Consider the following 11230-nt stretch of genomic DNA (forward strand, 5'->3'; position numbering starts at 1 on the left):
CCCCAGCCGGCTTCAAAAGCTCCAAGGCTGCCGGGTCCACCTTTGGCAGCTAGTCCTGCAAAGAGGACGTCTGCCCCTGCCAGGCCAACCACTGCAGGGAAGAGCCTGCAGCTAACGCCGAGTGCTTCGGCGGGCCAGACCCGGATGGGATCTGGCTCAGATGCGGCTGGGGGGGATGGCACCCCACAGCCTGAACAAGGTAAAACCTCTGCCTTTGACCCCCCCTGGCCGCTTGGGCATATGAGAGTCAAAACTCAAGCAAGCCAGTCTGGGGGCTCCTCTGGCAGCCGCATGAATATAGGCGGCGCATATGCCCAGTATCTGACAGATAACCCTTCCTTTGCAGATGACTCTACCAGCCGGCCCGACTACAACCAATACGCCAAGAGAATGGTCAAGACTCTGACCCGTTCTGAAAAGGAGGCGGTGCCGGCTGTACACCAGGTTAACCTGGATCGCATCAACTCTCTTCTTGCTGAGGTAAATAACCCGAATGCCCTATGCTTGTCTCAAGCTCTGCTTTTGCCGGATGAGTAGTAATTATCATCATTAGTTCTAACTCCTTTTCCGGTTGGTACCATAGGTGATGCTGAGAGTGGACGGGCTCCGAGTCCCCTTGCGTAAAAAGCAAGAGGAGGTAAGAGACGCTCAGAAGCGTGCCCTTGACCTACTTGACGTTAGTCAATTTCACACTATTAAATATGATTTGGCAACTAAAGAGAGGGAGTTGCAACAGGAGGAATTACTGAAAGAGGCTGTGCTGGCTGGGGATGAGGCCAAGAAGAAAGTTGATGAACTTGAGCTTAAGGTCAAGGACCTCCAGGCTGATCTTAGAGCTCTGGAAGGAGCTGACAAGGAAAATGCCAACCTCCGCCAGAAGAACAGCGAGCTGACTGTCCAACTCACTAATATTCAGGCGGCCCACAAAAAGGAGCTGAACGAGGAACTCAGCCGCCTGATTACAGAGAATGAAGCCGACTGCGAGGAGCGCATGAAGCTGGCTTGGGGCCTCATCCATCCGGACTCTGACTTTGACTATTTCAACCTCCGTTACTTGTATGCTTCTGAAGTTTATGAAGCTCGAGTACTCGGCACTCCTGCCCCTCCTCCTTTCGACGAGTGGGCTGAGAAGGGGTTAGGGTCAGAGCCGGATGGGGTGCCAATGGGAAACCAGCCGAAGCAGCTGCAGGAGCAGACGGCTGAGACTCAGGTTGGGCAAGCTCAAGGTTGGAGCAGCCTCAGCAACAAGAGCAACAGCAAGATTGATATTTTCTTTTTTTTTACCGGCCTGCGTGCCGTGTATTTTCGATGTATCTTTCCCGGACAGGGGTCCGGCTAACATTTCAATTAGATTAATATTAATCTATTAACCGACACAGTCGGTTTTGCTATCTCTATTATTAGCATTTTTTTTATTTATGCATTTTTACAAGTATTTCAGCCGTTCTATATATGTCGGATGAAGAAGCGATACCACAATATGCCCCTGAAATGGCTACCTGTTTACCCCAACAGTAGACTGGCAGCCGTTTCATGGAAGCCGGATGGGGGGTCAGTGACTGCCCTAACCTTGCCCCGTCTGGTACAATTATATATAGGATGGGATGTAAAACCGTTTAGGTGGTTACGGTGGCCCATTAGGAATTTCATTTTTCCGGATGGACCTCTTTTGGGTCCTTGCCGGATGAATGCTAGATGCAAAGGATCATTTCTAACGGCTGCAAAATTGTTTTAGACAAATGCCGTTTGAGTTATTGGATCGCTAGAACAATGTTCCACCCAGAAGGGAGCTGTTCTCTCCAGTGATTCACCCGGATGGACCTCTTTTGGGTCCTTGCCGGATGAATCCTAGATGCAAAGGATCATTTCTAACGGCTGCAAAATCGTTTTAGACAAACGCCGTTTGAGTTATTGGATCGCTAGAACAATGTTCCACCCAGAAGGGAGCTGTTCTCTCCAGTGATTCACCCGGATGGACCTCTTTTGGATCCTTGCCGGATGAATCCTAGATGCAAAGGATCATTTCTAACGGCTGCAAAATCGTTTTAGACAAACGCCGTTTGAGTTATTGGATCGCTGGAACAATGTTCCACCCAGAAGGGAGCTGTTCTCTTCAGTGATTCACCCGGATGGGTGTCACCGGATGACTGCTCTTTTTGGAGCAGTGGTTTTAACAAGTGTTCTTCCGTCTGTGTTCTTGCACTAGACAGGTGCAAATACAATGTAGAATAATTATATGCTTCACTTTCAATCCTTAGAAGTAGTACTTTTTCAAGTTATCTACATTCCAGGTACGAGGCAGCCGCATTCCGTCTGGGGTTTCCAGGCGGTATGTGCCGTTTCTAACTTCTTCAAAAATCCGGTAGGGTCCCTCCCAGTTTGGGGTTAGTTTCCCTTGTTCGTATGCCCTACCGGTTGCTTCAAGCTTCCGTAATACAAAATCTCCAACTTTGAGGGGGCGTTTAAGCACCCTTTTGTTGTAGGCCCTCGTCATTCGAAGGCGGTAGATTTCATGACGCAAGGCGGCGTTGCCCCTTCTTTCTGGAAGAGTATCCAGAGACAGGCGCATGGCTTCCCAATTTGCCTCTTCATCATACAACATGATTCGAAGTGTTGGCTCATATAATTCAATGGGAAGCACCGCCTCTGTGCCATATGCCATAAGGAATGGAGTTTCACCGGTTGACCCCTTCTCAGTAGTTCTGATGGACCAAAGAACGTGAGTTAACTCTTCTGCCCAAAGCCCGCCTGCCTTCTCGATCTTTTTCTTTATGCCGCCTGAGATGAGCTTGTTGAAAGCTTCAACTTGACCGTTTGCTTGCGGACGGCCAACGGATGCAAAGTAGTGGGAAATCCCTTGATCTTGCAACCAAGTCTTTAGGACAGGCGTTTCCAACTGGGGGCCATTGTCAAAGACCATTGACATTGGTACACCGAACCGGGTGATGACATTTCTCCAAATGAAGGAGATGACATCCTTAGTTTTTGATGCCCTTTACCGCCTCGGCCTCAACCCACTTGGTGAAGTAATCAACAGCCACTAAAATGTATCTTCTGCCGCCTGGGGCAGGAGTGTATGGCCCCAAAATATCCATGCCCCATTTTGCAAAGGGAATTGGGCTGTGAATAGTTGTCAAATCAGTTGTCGGCTGCCTTATCAGCCGGCCGAACCTCTGGCACTTGTCGCATCTTTTCACCAGATCTAATGCATCCGCCTCTAGTGTAGGCCAAAAGTATCCTTGTCGCCGGGTTCTTTTGGCGAGGGTCCTCCCGCCAATGTGAGATCCACAGAAGCCGGCGTGGAGATCTTCCAGTATTTCCTTGCCCCGTTCTGGGGTAGCACACTTGAATAGCGGCTGCAAGTAACCCTTCCGGAACAGTTCACCTTTGTGCATTGCGAAGCTTAATGCTCGTCTTTTAAGAGCAGCTGCTTCGGATGAGGTTTCCGGTAGAGTGCCGTCTACCAAGTAATTCCGGATGGGGTCCATCCAAGTGGAGCTTCGATCTAGAACTCCAATGGGGTCATGTTCAATGCTTTTCTTTTCCATGACTTCCCAGAAGACTGATCTAGGCGTATCACATGTGGCGGAGGATGCAAGTTTGGATAGTGCATCCGCCTGATTATTCTCGGATCTGGGTACTTGACTTAGGTTGAATTCATCAAATGCCCCAGCCTCCTCTTTGACCGCCTGTAGATACATAATCATCACCGGATGGGTGGCCTCGTAGTCACCGTTGTACTGGCTAACGATGAGTTGGGAATCTGAGCAGGCATCAACTTTCCTTGCCCCGACTGCCTTACACATGCGTATACCGGCTAGCAGGGCTTCGTATTCAGCTTCATTATTCGAAGCTTGAAACTTGAATCGTAGAGCATACTCGTATTTGTCCCCCTCCGGAGAGTGAATAATTACACCCGCTCCGCAACCATTCAGCGTAGAGCTCCCGTCTACATAAACCCTCCAAACTTGATCAGTTTTATCCGGTTGTATTGGCCTTGTCATTTCAACGATGAAGTCGGCAAACGCCTGACCCCTCACTGCTCGCCTGGGTTCGAAAGTGATTTCTAAGCTTTGGATTTCCACAGCCCATTTAATCATTCTTCCGGATGACTCTAAAGTGGTCATAGGCCTTTTGAGCGGCTGATCAGTGTAAACGGTCACCGGATGTGCTAAAAAATACGGTTTCAGCCGCTTGACTGCTTTGAACAAAGCCAGACCGAATTTTTCGATCATGGGATAACGAAGTTCAGCATTCCGGAGGATATGGCTTATAAAGTATACCGGGAGCTGATTGCCGTCTCTCTCAGCAAGGAGGACGGCGCTCAAGGAGTGATCCGAGACGGCCAAGTACATGTAGAGAGCCTCCTGGGGTAGGGGACTCACCAATCTTGGCAAAGAATGCAGGTGTTGCTTCAGCCGTTGAAATGCCGCCTCAGCCTCTTCACCCCATTCAAACCTTGACCTCTTTTTGATTGCTTGAAAGAAATACAGGCACTTGTCACCTGACCGGCTGAGGAATCTCCCCAATGCCGCCAGGCAACCGGTAAGCTTTTGAGCCTCCCTGACGGTACGTGGCGACTGCATGTCAATCACCGCCTGTACTTTGTCCGGATTGGCCTCTATGCCCCTCTGATCAATCAAAAATCCAAGAAACTTCCCGGACTCAACTCCAAATACGCATTTTTTTGGATTTAACATGACTTTATGCCATCTGAGGGTGGTGAGAGTTTCTCGGAGGTCGGCTAGATGATTCGCCTGCAGCTTTGATTTGACAATCATATCATCAATGTACGCCTCCACGTTCCTTCCAATCTGATCATAAAAGACCGAGTTCATCATTCGCTGGAAAGTAGCAGGCGCATTCTTCAACCCAAACGGCATCACCGTGTAGCAATATAGCCCTTGATCTGTGACGAAAGCCGTCTTCTCTTGGTCTTTCTTCCACAAGGGTATCTGATGGAAGCCGGAATAGGCGTCCATGAAACTCATCAGGGCATGGCCGGCTGTAGAGTCTATCAAATGATCGATCTTTGGAAGCGGGTAGCTATCCTTCGGACAAGCCCTGTTGAGGTCCGTGTAATCTACACACATCCGCCAGGTTCCATTCGGCTTTTTCACAAGGACGACATTGGCTACCCAATCCGGGTAGTAACATTGCCGGATGAATCCAGCATCCAAGAGTTTCTTGACCTCGGTTGCTGCCGCCTGGGACCTTTCCTCGCCATGGTTCCGTTTCTTTTGCCTGACCGGCTTCTTCTTAGGATCCACAGCGAGTCTATGTACAGCAAGATCCGAACTTACACCCGGCATCTCTTCTACTTCAAAGGCAAACACATCTTTGAACTCCTTCAGCAAAAGGAGCAAATCTGATCCCAAACTTTCAAACGCAGCCGTTCCAACCTTGACGGTTCTGTCTGGCCGGCTGTCTTCAAGGACAACATCAATTATTTCTCCAGCCGGCTGAGGGCGAAGGACGTTTGTCCTCTCCCCGGACAGTGATTGCTATTGTTTCTCCTTCACAGGCGCCAGTTGGTCCGCCTTCCTCTTTTTACCGGCTGGCTTTGTAGCCGGTAAGCTTTGATCACAGTCGTCAAGTTCAACAATTTCTTTCTCTTGACCGCCTGTGTCAAGCGTTGGTTTGATGTCCGAGAGGTAACACTCTCTCGCCATCTTTTGGTCCCCACTCAAGGAACCGACTGTGCCATCATCCCTTTCAAACTTTATCAACATTAGAGATGGGATGATAACTGCCTTTGAGAGGTTAAGGGTTGGACGGCCAATAATCAGATTGTAGGCAGTCAGCTCTTCTACAACAAGAAACTTGACAACCATATGCCGGCCCTTACCCTTCTCTCCGAACCGGATGGGTAGATCAATCATGCCCACCGGATGTACTACTCCTCCCCCAAAACCTACAAGAGGGTATGAGGCCGGAAGCATGCTACTGGGCTTATACTTGAGTTTCTCCAAGCACCGGTAGCTGATGAGGTCGGATGAGCTCCCGGTATTAATCAAGATCCGGCCAACTCTTTGATTGGCGATTTTGCACTCGATGACTATGGGGTCATCATGAGGCCGCCTGACCTCGCCCCTATCTCTCTCGGAGATGTTAACTTCCGGAAATGAATATTCAGACGACTGGCCCTCATCCACTGAGTTGACCAGTTTCCGAATGTTGTCTTTTGTGCCCCGGATGGTAAGCCCACCTCCCGCAAATCCACCGGCTATGGTCAGGATGGTTTCCTCATCCGTATCCGATTGAGTAGCCGTCTTCTTTGGGGGTGGTCCTCTTGCTTGTTTAGGAGTACCCCTTGACTTGGAAAGATAAGATTTGAGAGCCCCCTCATCAGCGAGCCGGTCGAAGAGCCGCCTGAGGCTAAAGCAACCCTCAGTGTCGTGGCCAATTTCCTCGTGAAAAAGACAATATTTGCTCTTATCCCGGGCGCTTAGAGGACTCTTCATAGGAGACGGTTTTTCAAGATTCAACCGGTCCTTTACTTCGTTGAGAATGGAGGCACAGTCCTTGTTGAACTCGTACTTTGGCACATACGGATCCGACCTCTTCCTTTTCTGGAAAGGTTGTCCGGATGAGTCTGCCGCCCATACCCCCTTTCTCTTGTCTTCCTTTTTGGCCGACTGGGTAGGCCGACTCTCTTTTTTATCGGATCTTTTGTAATCCGTTGGAAGTTTAACAGCACACAATTCCACTGCCTGAATGTAGGCCTCCGCCTTCATGAGCGCCTCGTGAAGAGTGGAGACCCTCTTCCTAACCAATTCAAACTTAAAAGTTGATCCATCTTTTAAGCCTTTGAAGAAATCAGTATAGGCAACGTCATCAGACAATCCATGGATTTGGATCCTCATCAGGTTAAACCGCCTGACATATGACCGGAGCCCCTCTTTGTCTCCCTGTTGTATTGCCCCTAGATCAAGGCTTGTTTTCTTGGCAGGGATGTTCATAGAAAAGTTGGACGTAAACCAGTAGGCCAAGGTCCTGAAATTATTGATGCATCCGGCTGGGAGGTTACCAAACCAACGTTGAGCAATCCCTTTCAACGTAGCCGGGAAGCACCGGCACCATGCGGCGTCATCCAAACCCTGCAAATACATCACGTTGGTGTATGCCATAAGGTGATCTTCCGGGTTGGTGGTACCGGCGTAGGCGCCTACCAACACGTTTTTGATTTTAGACGGCTGGGTCATCTCGGTGATTTCTCTGGAGAACGCCGTTGGCTGTTCCCCAAGGTTGAGCAGCCGGAGCTGCCAGTCCATAGGCTGGACGGGCGGCTGATGCTGCCCCCCGAAAATACCTGCCTGTGCATAGGGGGATCCAAAGGGCGTATACGGTGTTCCATGCACTGCCGGTTGGATCATATGGGGGCCGGATCAAGCGGAAACCTCGCTCGTCCGGCTGTCATTGTTTGTTCTCGAGTGCCTTCCTGAGGTGGCATTGAAGCTGTCTCGAAAGGTCGATGTTGATGCCGACTCGGATCGCTGAGTCTTTTTATCTTGGATGAGCGTCCGGGCGTCAGAATAGACTTTCTTGGTTCCATCCGGCTGAATGTGCCGGACGGGCTTTCTGACTCCATCTATAGGAGTGTGCATCTTTGAGAAATCAAAGAGCCTAGCCGGCATGTTTGACTTCGGATGCGGGGTAGATGCTCTACCCTTTACTGTTTTGGCTGTCTTTTTACCGTGACGCCTTTCTTCCGCCTGACCCTTACGGGGGCCGGCTGTATAGTCCAGAAGGCCTTTGATCTCTCCTTTGAAGCTCATCATCATATTCATGAGCTCATCTCTGGAGACTGGGGAGTCTCCGGCGGTAGAGGTTAACCCAAGCGGCCCCCTAGTTGGCTTGCTAGGAGCCACCTGGTTCCCTTCCCGTTCTCTCTTATCTTTGGAACGGGTGTTCTTGGTCCTTAAAGAGCCATCCGCAGCAGTGTAGGCTTCCAAGTCATAGTTATCGGCTGTATCTTGGTCCGAATGGACCTCAACCTCCCCAGTAGGCAGATTGCCTTTACCAGGTAGTATAGGCTCAGATGTCATCTAGAAAGTACTCTCCCCACAGACGGCGCCAGATGTTTGGGGGTATTTTATGTCCTTCGGGAGAGTTACAATTTCCTAGCAGACTTCCTTCTTACGCCTGTACCTGCACAAGTAACGGAGACTCCGGATGGGGGTGGGAGTTCCGCCTCCGAAGATTAAGTTAGTATCTTTTCGAAGTGGAATAAGAACAATAAAAGCTTCTCGGTTCGAGAGCGTTTCAGTAGGTTTGGGCTTTGTTTGTTTTTTGTGTGGTTGCAATTAATGTGTGTTTTTCATAAATGAGGTCTACCCTTACTATTTATAGTAAGGGAGAACTGTACCTCAATTAGGCTGTAAGGGACACGTGTCGCAAAGGGATTGGGCCTTTGCAGACCGTTGAAAGATTGACACGTGTCAAGCCTTTATTGGGCCACGTGTCTTAGGGTATTTTCACCCTAAACAAGAAGAATGTCTGTGATGCAATTCTGGGGACAATTATGAACATTCCTGGAAAAACGAAGGATGGAAAGAGTGCGCGGTTAGATTTGCAAGAGTGGGGTGTTCGTCCGGAGTTGTGGGTTCAAGCTAAGGTAGGGATGGCGAAGGTTAAGGAAAAGGGAAACGAAGATGGCGGTCAAAACCGTAAGGGGAAGCGCAAGGAAAAGGCCACGGGTATCGCAAAGAAGAAAGGTGATGGAAAAGGAAAGAACCAAAAGGTGTATTTACCTCCAACTTGCTACACATTATCAAAGGAAGAAAAAAGGAGGTTTTGTGCTTGTTTGTATGACATTAAGCTTCCATCTGGGTTCTCGTCAAACATGAAAGGTTTGTTTCCTTAAATGGAGAATTGAAGTTGACAAGTATGAAATCCCATGATTGTCACATGATGATGCAAGTTTTCCTACCGATTGCACTTCGTGGTATTTTACCAAAGCACGTGAGAGAAGTTATAACAATCCTCTGTGGGTTTTCCAATACTATCTGCAGCAAAGTTCTTGATCCCTTTACACTTGATGCTCTCCAGGCGACTGTTGTGGTAACTTTGTGCAAATTTGAGATGTTTTTCTCACCTTCACTTTTTGACATAATGGTGCATTTGATTCTGCATTTGGTTCGTGAGATTAAGTTGTGCGGTCCAGTATTTATGAGGTGGTGCTACCCTTTTGAACGACACATGGGTACACTGCAAGATAAAGTAAGAAATCTAACCCATCTGGAAGGCAGTATGATACAAGGAATTGTGTCCGAGGAGATTGGGAATTTCGTGGCAGAGTATGTTGCCGTTGCCGAACCTATTGGGCTTCCCACTTCCCGACATGAAGGGAGACTTGATGGTCATGGCACAATCGGGTCAAAAAGGATCTGGGCTGCTCGAGATCAAATCATGCAAGCTCACCTATTTGTGCTTCATCATATTGCGGAGGTTCACCCATATTTAGAAGAGCACATGGATAGTTTGCGTGTTGAATATCCATCAAAAGGGGAAAGAGCACTAATGCAGTTGCATAATAAGATGTTTGTGAAGTGGTTCCATGATCGTGTGTTGCGTCAATTGGATGAGACTGTGTCTGATACAATAATGTGGCTAGCTTATGGTACAAAGGAAGATGTTCATTCATTTGAGGGATATGATATAAATGGGTACACATTTTGGACTGAAAGTCGGGATCAGAAATCCTCATCGACTCAAAATAGTGGTGTCACTCTTGTGGCTTCATCAAGAGAGTTTGCAAGTGCGAAGGATACATCACCATTTGACGCACTATTATCATACTATGGACGAATTCAGGAAATATGGGAAATAGATTACCGTGACTTCAAGGTTGGTCTATTCAAGTGTAAATGGGTCGATAATTATAGGCGCAACGTGAGAAATGATGACTTCACTCTTGTAGATCTTGGCCACTTGCGGGATAGACTTAAACCATTCATCCTTGCATCTCAAGCTAAGCAAGTGTTCTATGTAACTGACCCGTCCGATCCAAGATGGTCCATCGTCCTGGCTGGCAAAAGGAGAATTTTAGGGGTTGGAGAGGTTGAGGACGAGGAAGAATATGATGCATTTGATGATTCTCCCCCTTTCACTGCTCCTACACTTGATGTAGCAACTGATGTAGATGATGATGCTACTTATATTCGATCTGACCACAATGATGGAATACACGAATGAGGTACTTTTATTAATGCATGTTTTATTTACTAAATATCTTATGCTCCAACAACTTTGTTTATTTCGGGAAGTGTTTTATTTTTTTGTATTTTCAACGTATAAGCATGTAATATGAACTAAATATATGAATTGTTTAGAGGATTATATGTGAGTTTGTTATGAAACCAAAGAAGTTGGGTAAGTGTTTGTCTTTCTTCGTGCCTCAGATTTGATTGCCATTACTCATGACTAACAACATGCTTTGCTTGTTTACTGTAGGTGTGCACATATCATGGATCCTGATGAGAACCTTCATTCTGATGAGGATATGGATGATGATGATGGTGACGAGTTGTATGATGTTAATAAGGAGACGGATATGGGGGAACCGGAAGACCAAGCTTATGACGAGTTCCAACATAAGCTTGATGAATTTGAGCGTATAGCTGAAACTGCCCCACCTATTGATGATAATGTGGTTACCGAAGTTGTAGGTGATTCACATTGTGAAACTCAAATGCAAAGGCAAGTGAAAAAAAACCAGTGGTGGAGGAGGGGTAAAGCCACCGGTGAACAGAAGGAGTAGGGGTGCAACTAAAGCATTCAAGAAACCCGGCGTTCCTATGGTGCTTGAGTTTGATGAGTTAGGTCAACCTACTGGCCAATGGCGCGATAAATTTTCTAGTCAAGTTGGCATTCTAACTCGTAAAATACCAATCACACTTGAGTTTGCCGATATACCTCAAGGGTTGCTTCAAACATTTTGGGACGATACTATGGTAAGTATTTATTCAATCACACTTTTATTTTAAATTCATATATATCTTGGCAAAAAAAAATAAAAAAAAATTGCAAAAACCTCCCCTGGGCCTAACCCGAGGGCTGCAGCCGGCAGCTGCCCGGGATTGCAGCCTGGGTGCTGCAGCTGCCTGGGCTGCTGCCTGTGTGCTGCAGCTGCCTGCGCAGTAGCCTGGGCTGCTGCAGCTGCCTGGGTGCTGCAGCTGCCTAGGCAGTAGCATGGGCTGCTGCAGCTGCCTGGGTGCTGCTTTGCTCG

Source organism: Chenopodium quinoa, unplaced genomic scaffold (genome assembly GCF_001683475.1).
Source record: "Chenopodium quinoa cultivar QQ74 unplaced genomic scaffold, ASM168347v1, whole genome shotgun sequence".
Lineage (NCBI taxonomy): Eukaryota > Viridiplantae > Streptophyta > Magnoliopsida > Caryophyllales > Amaranthaceae > Chenopodium > Chenopodium quinoa.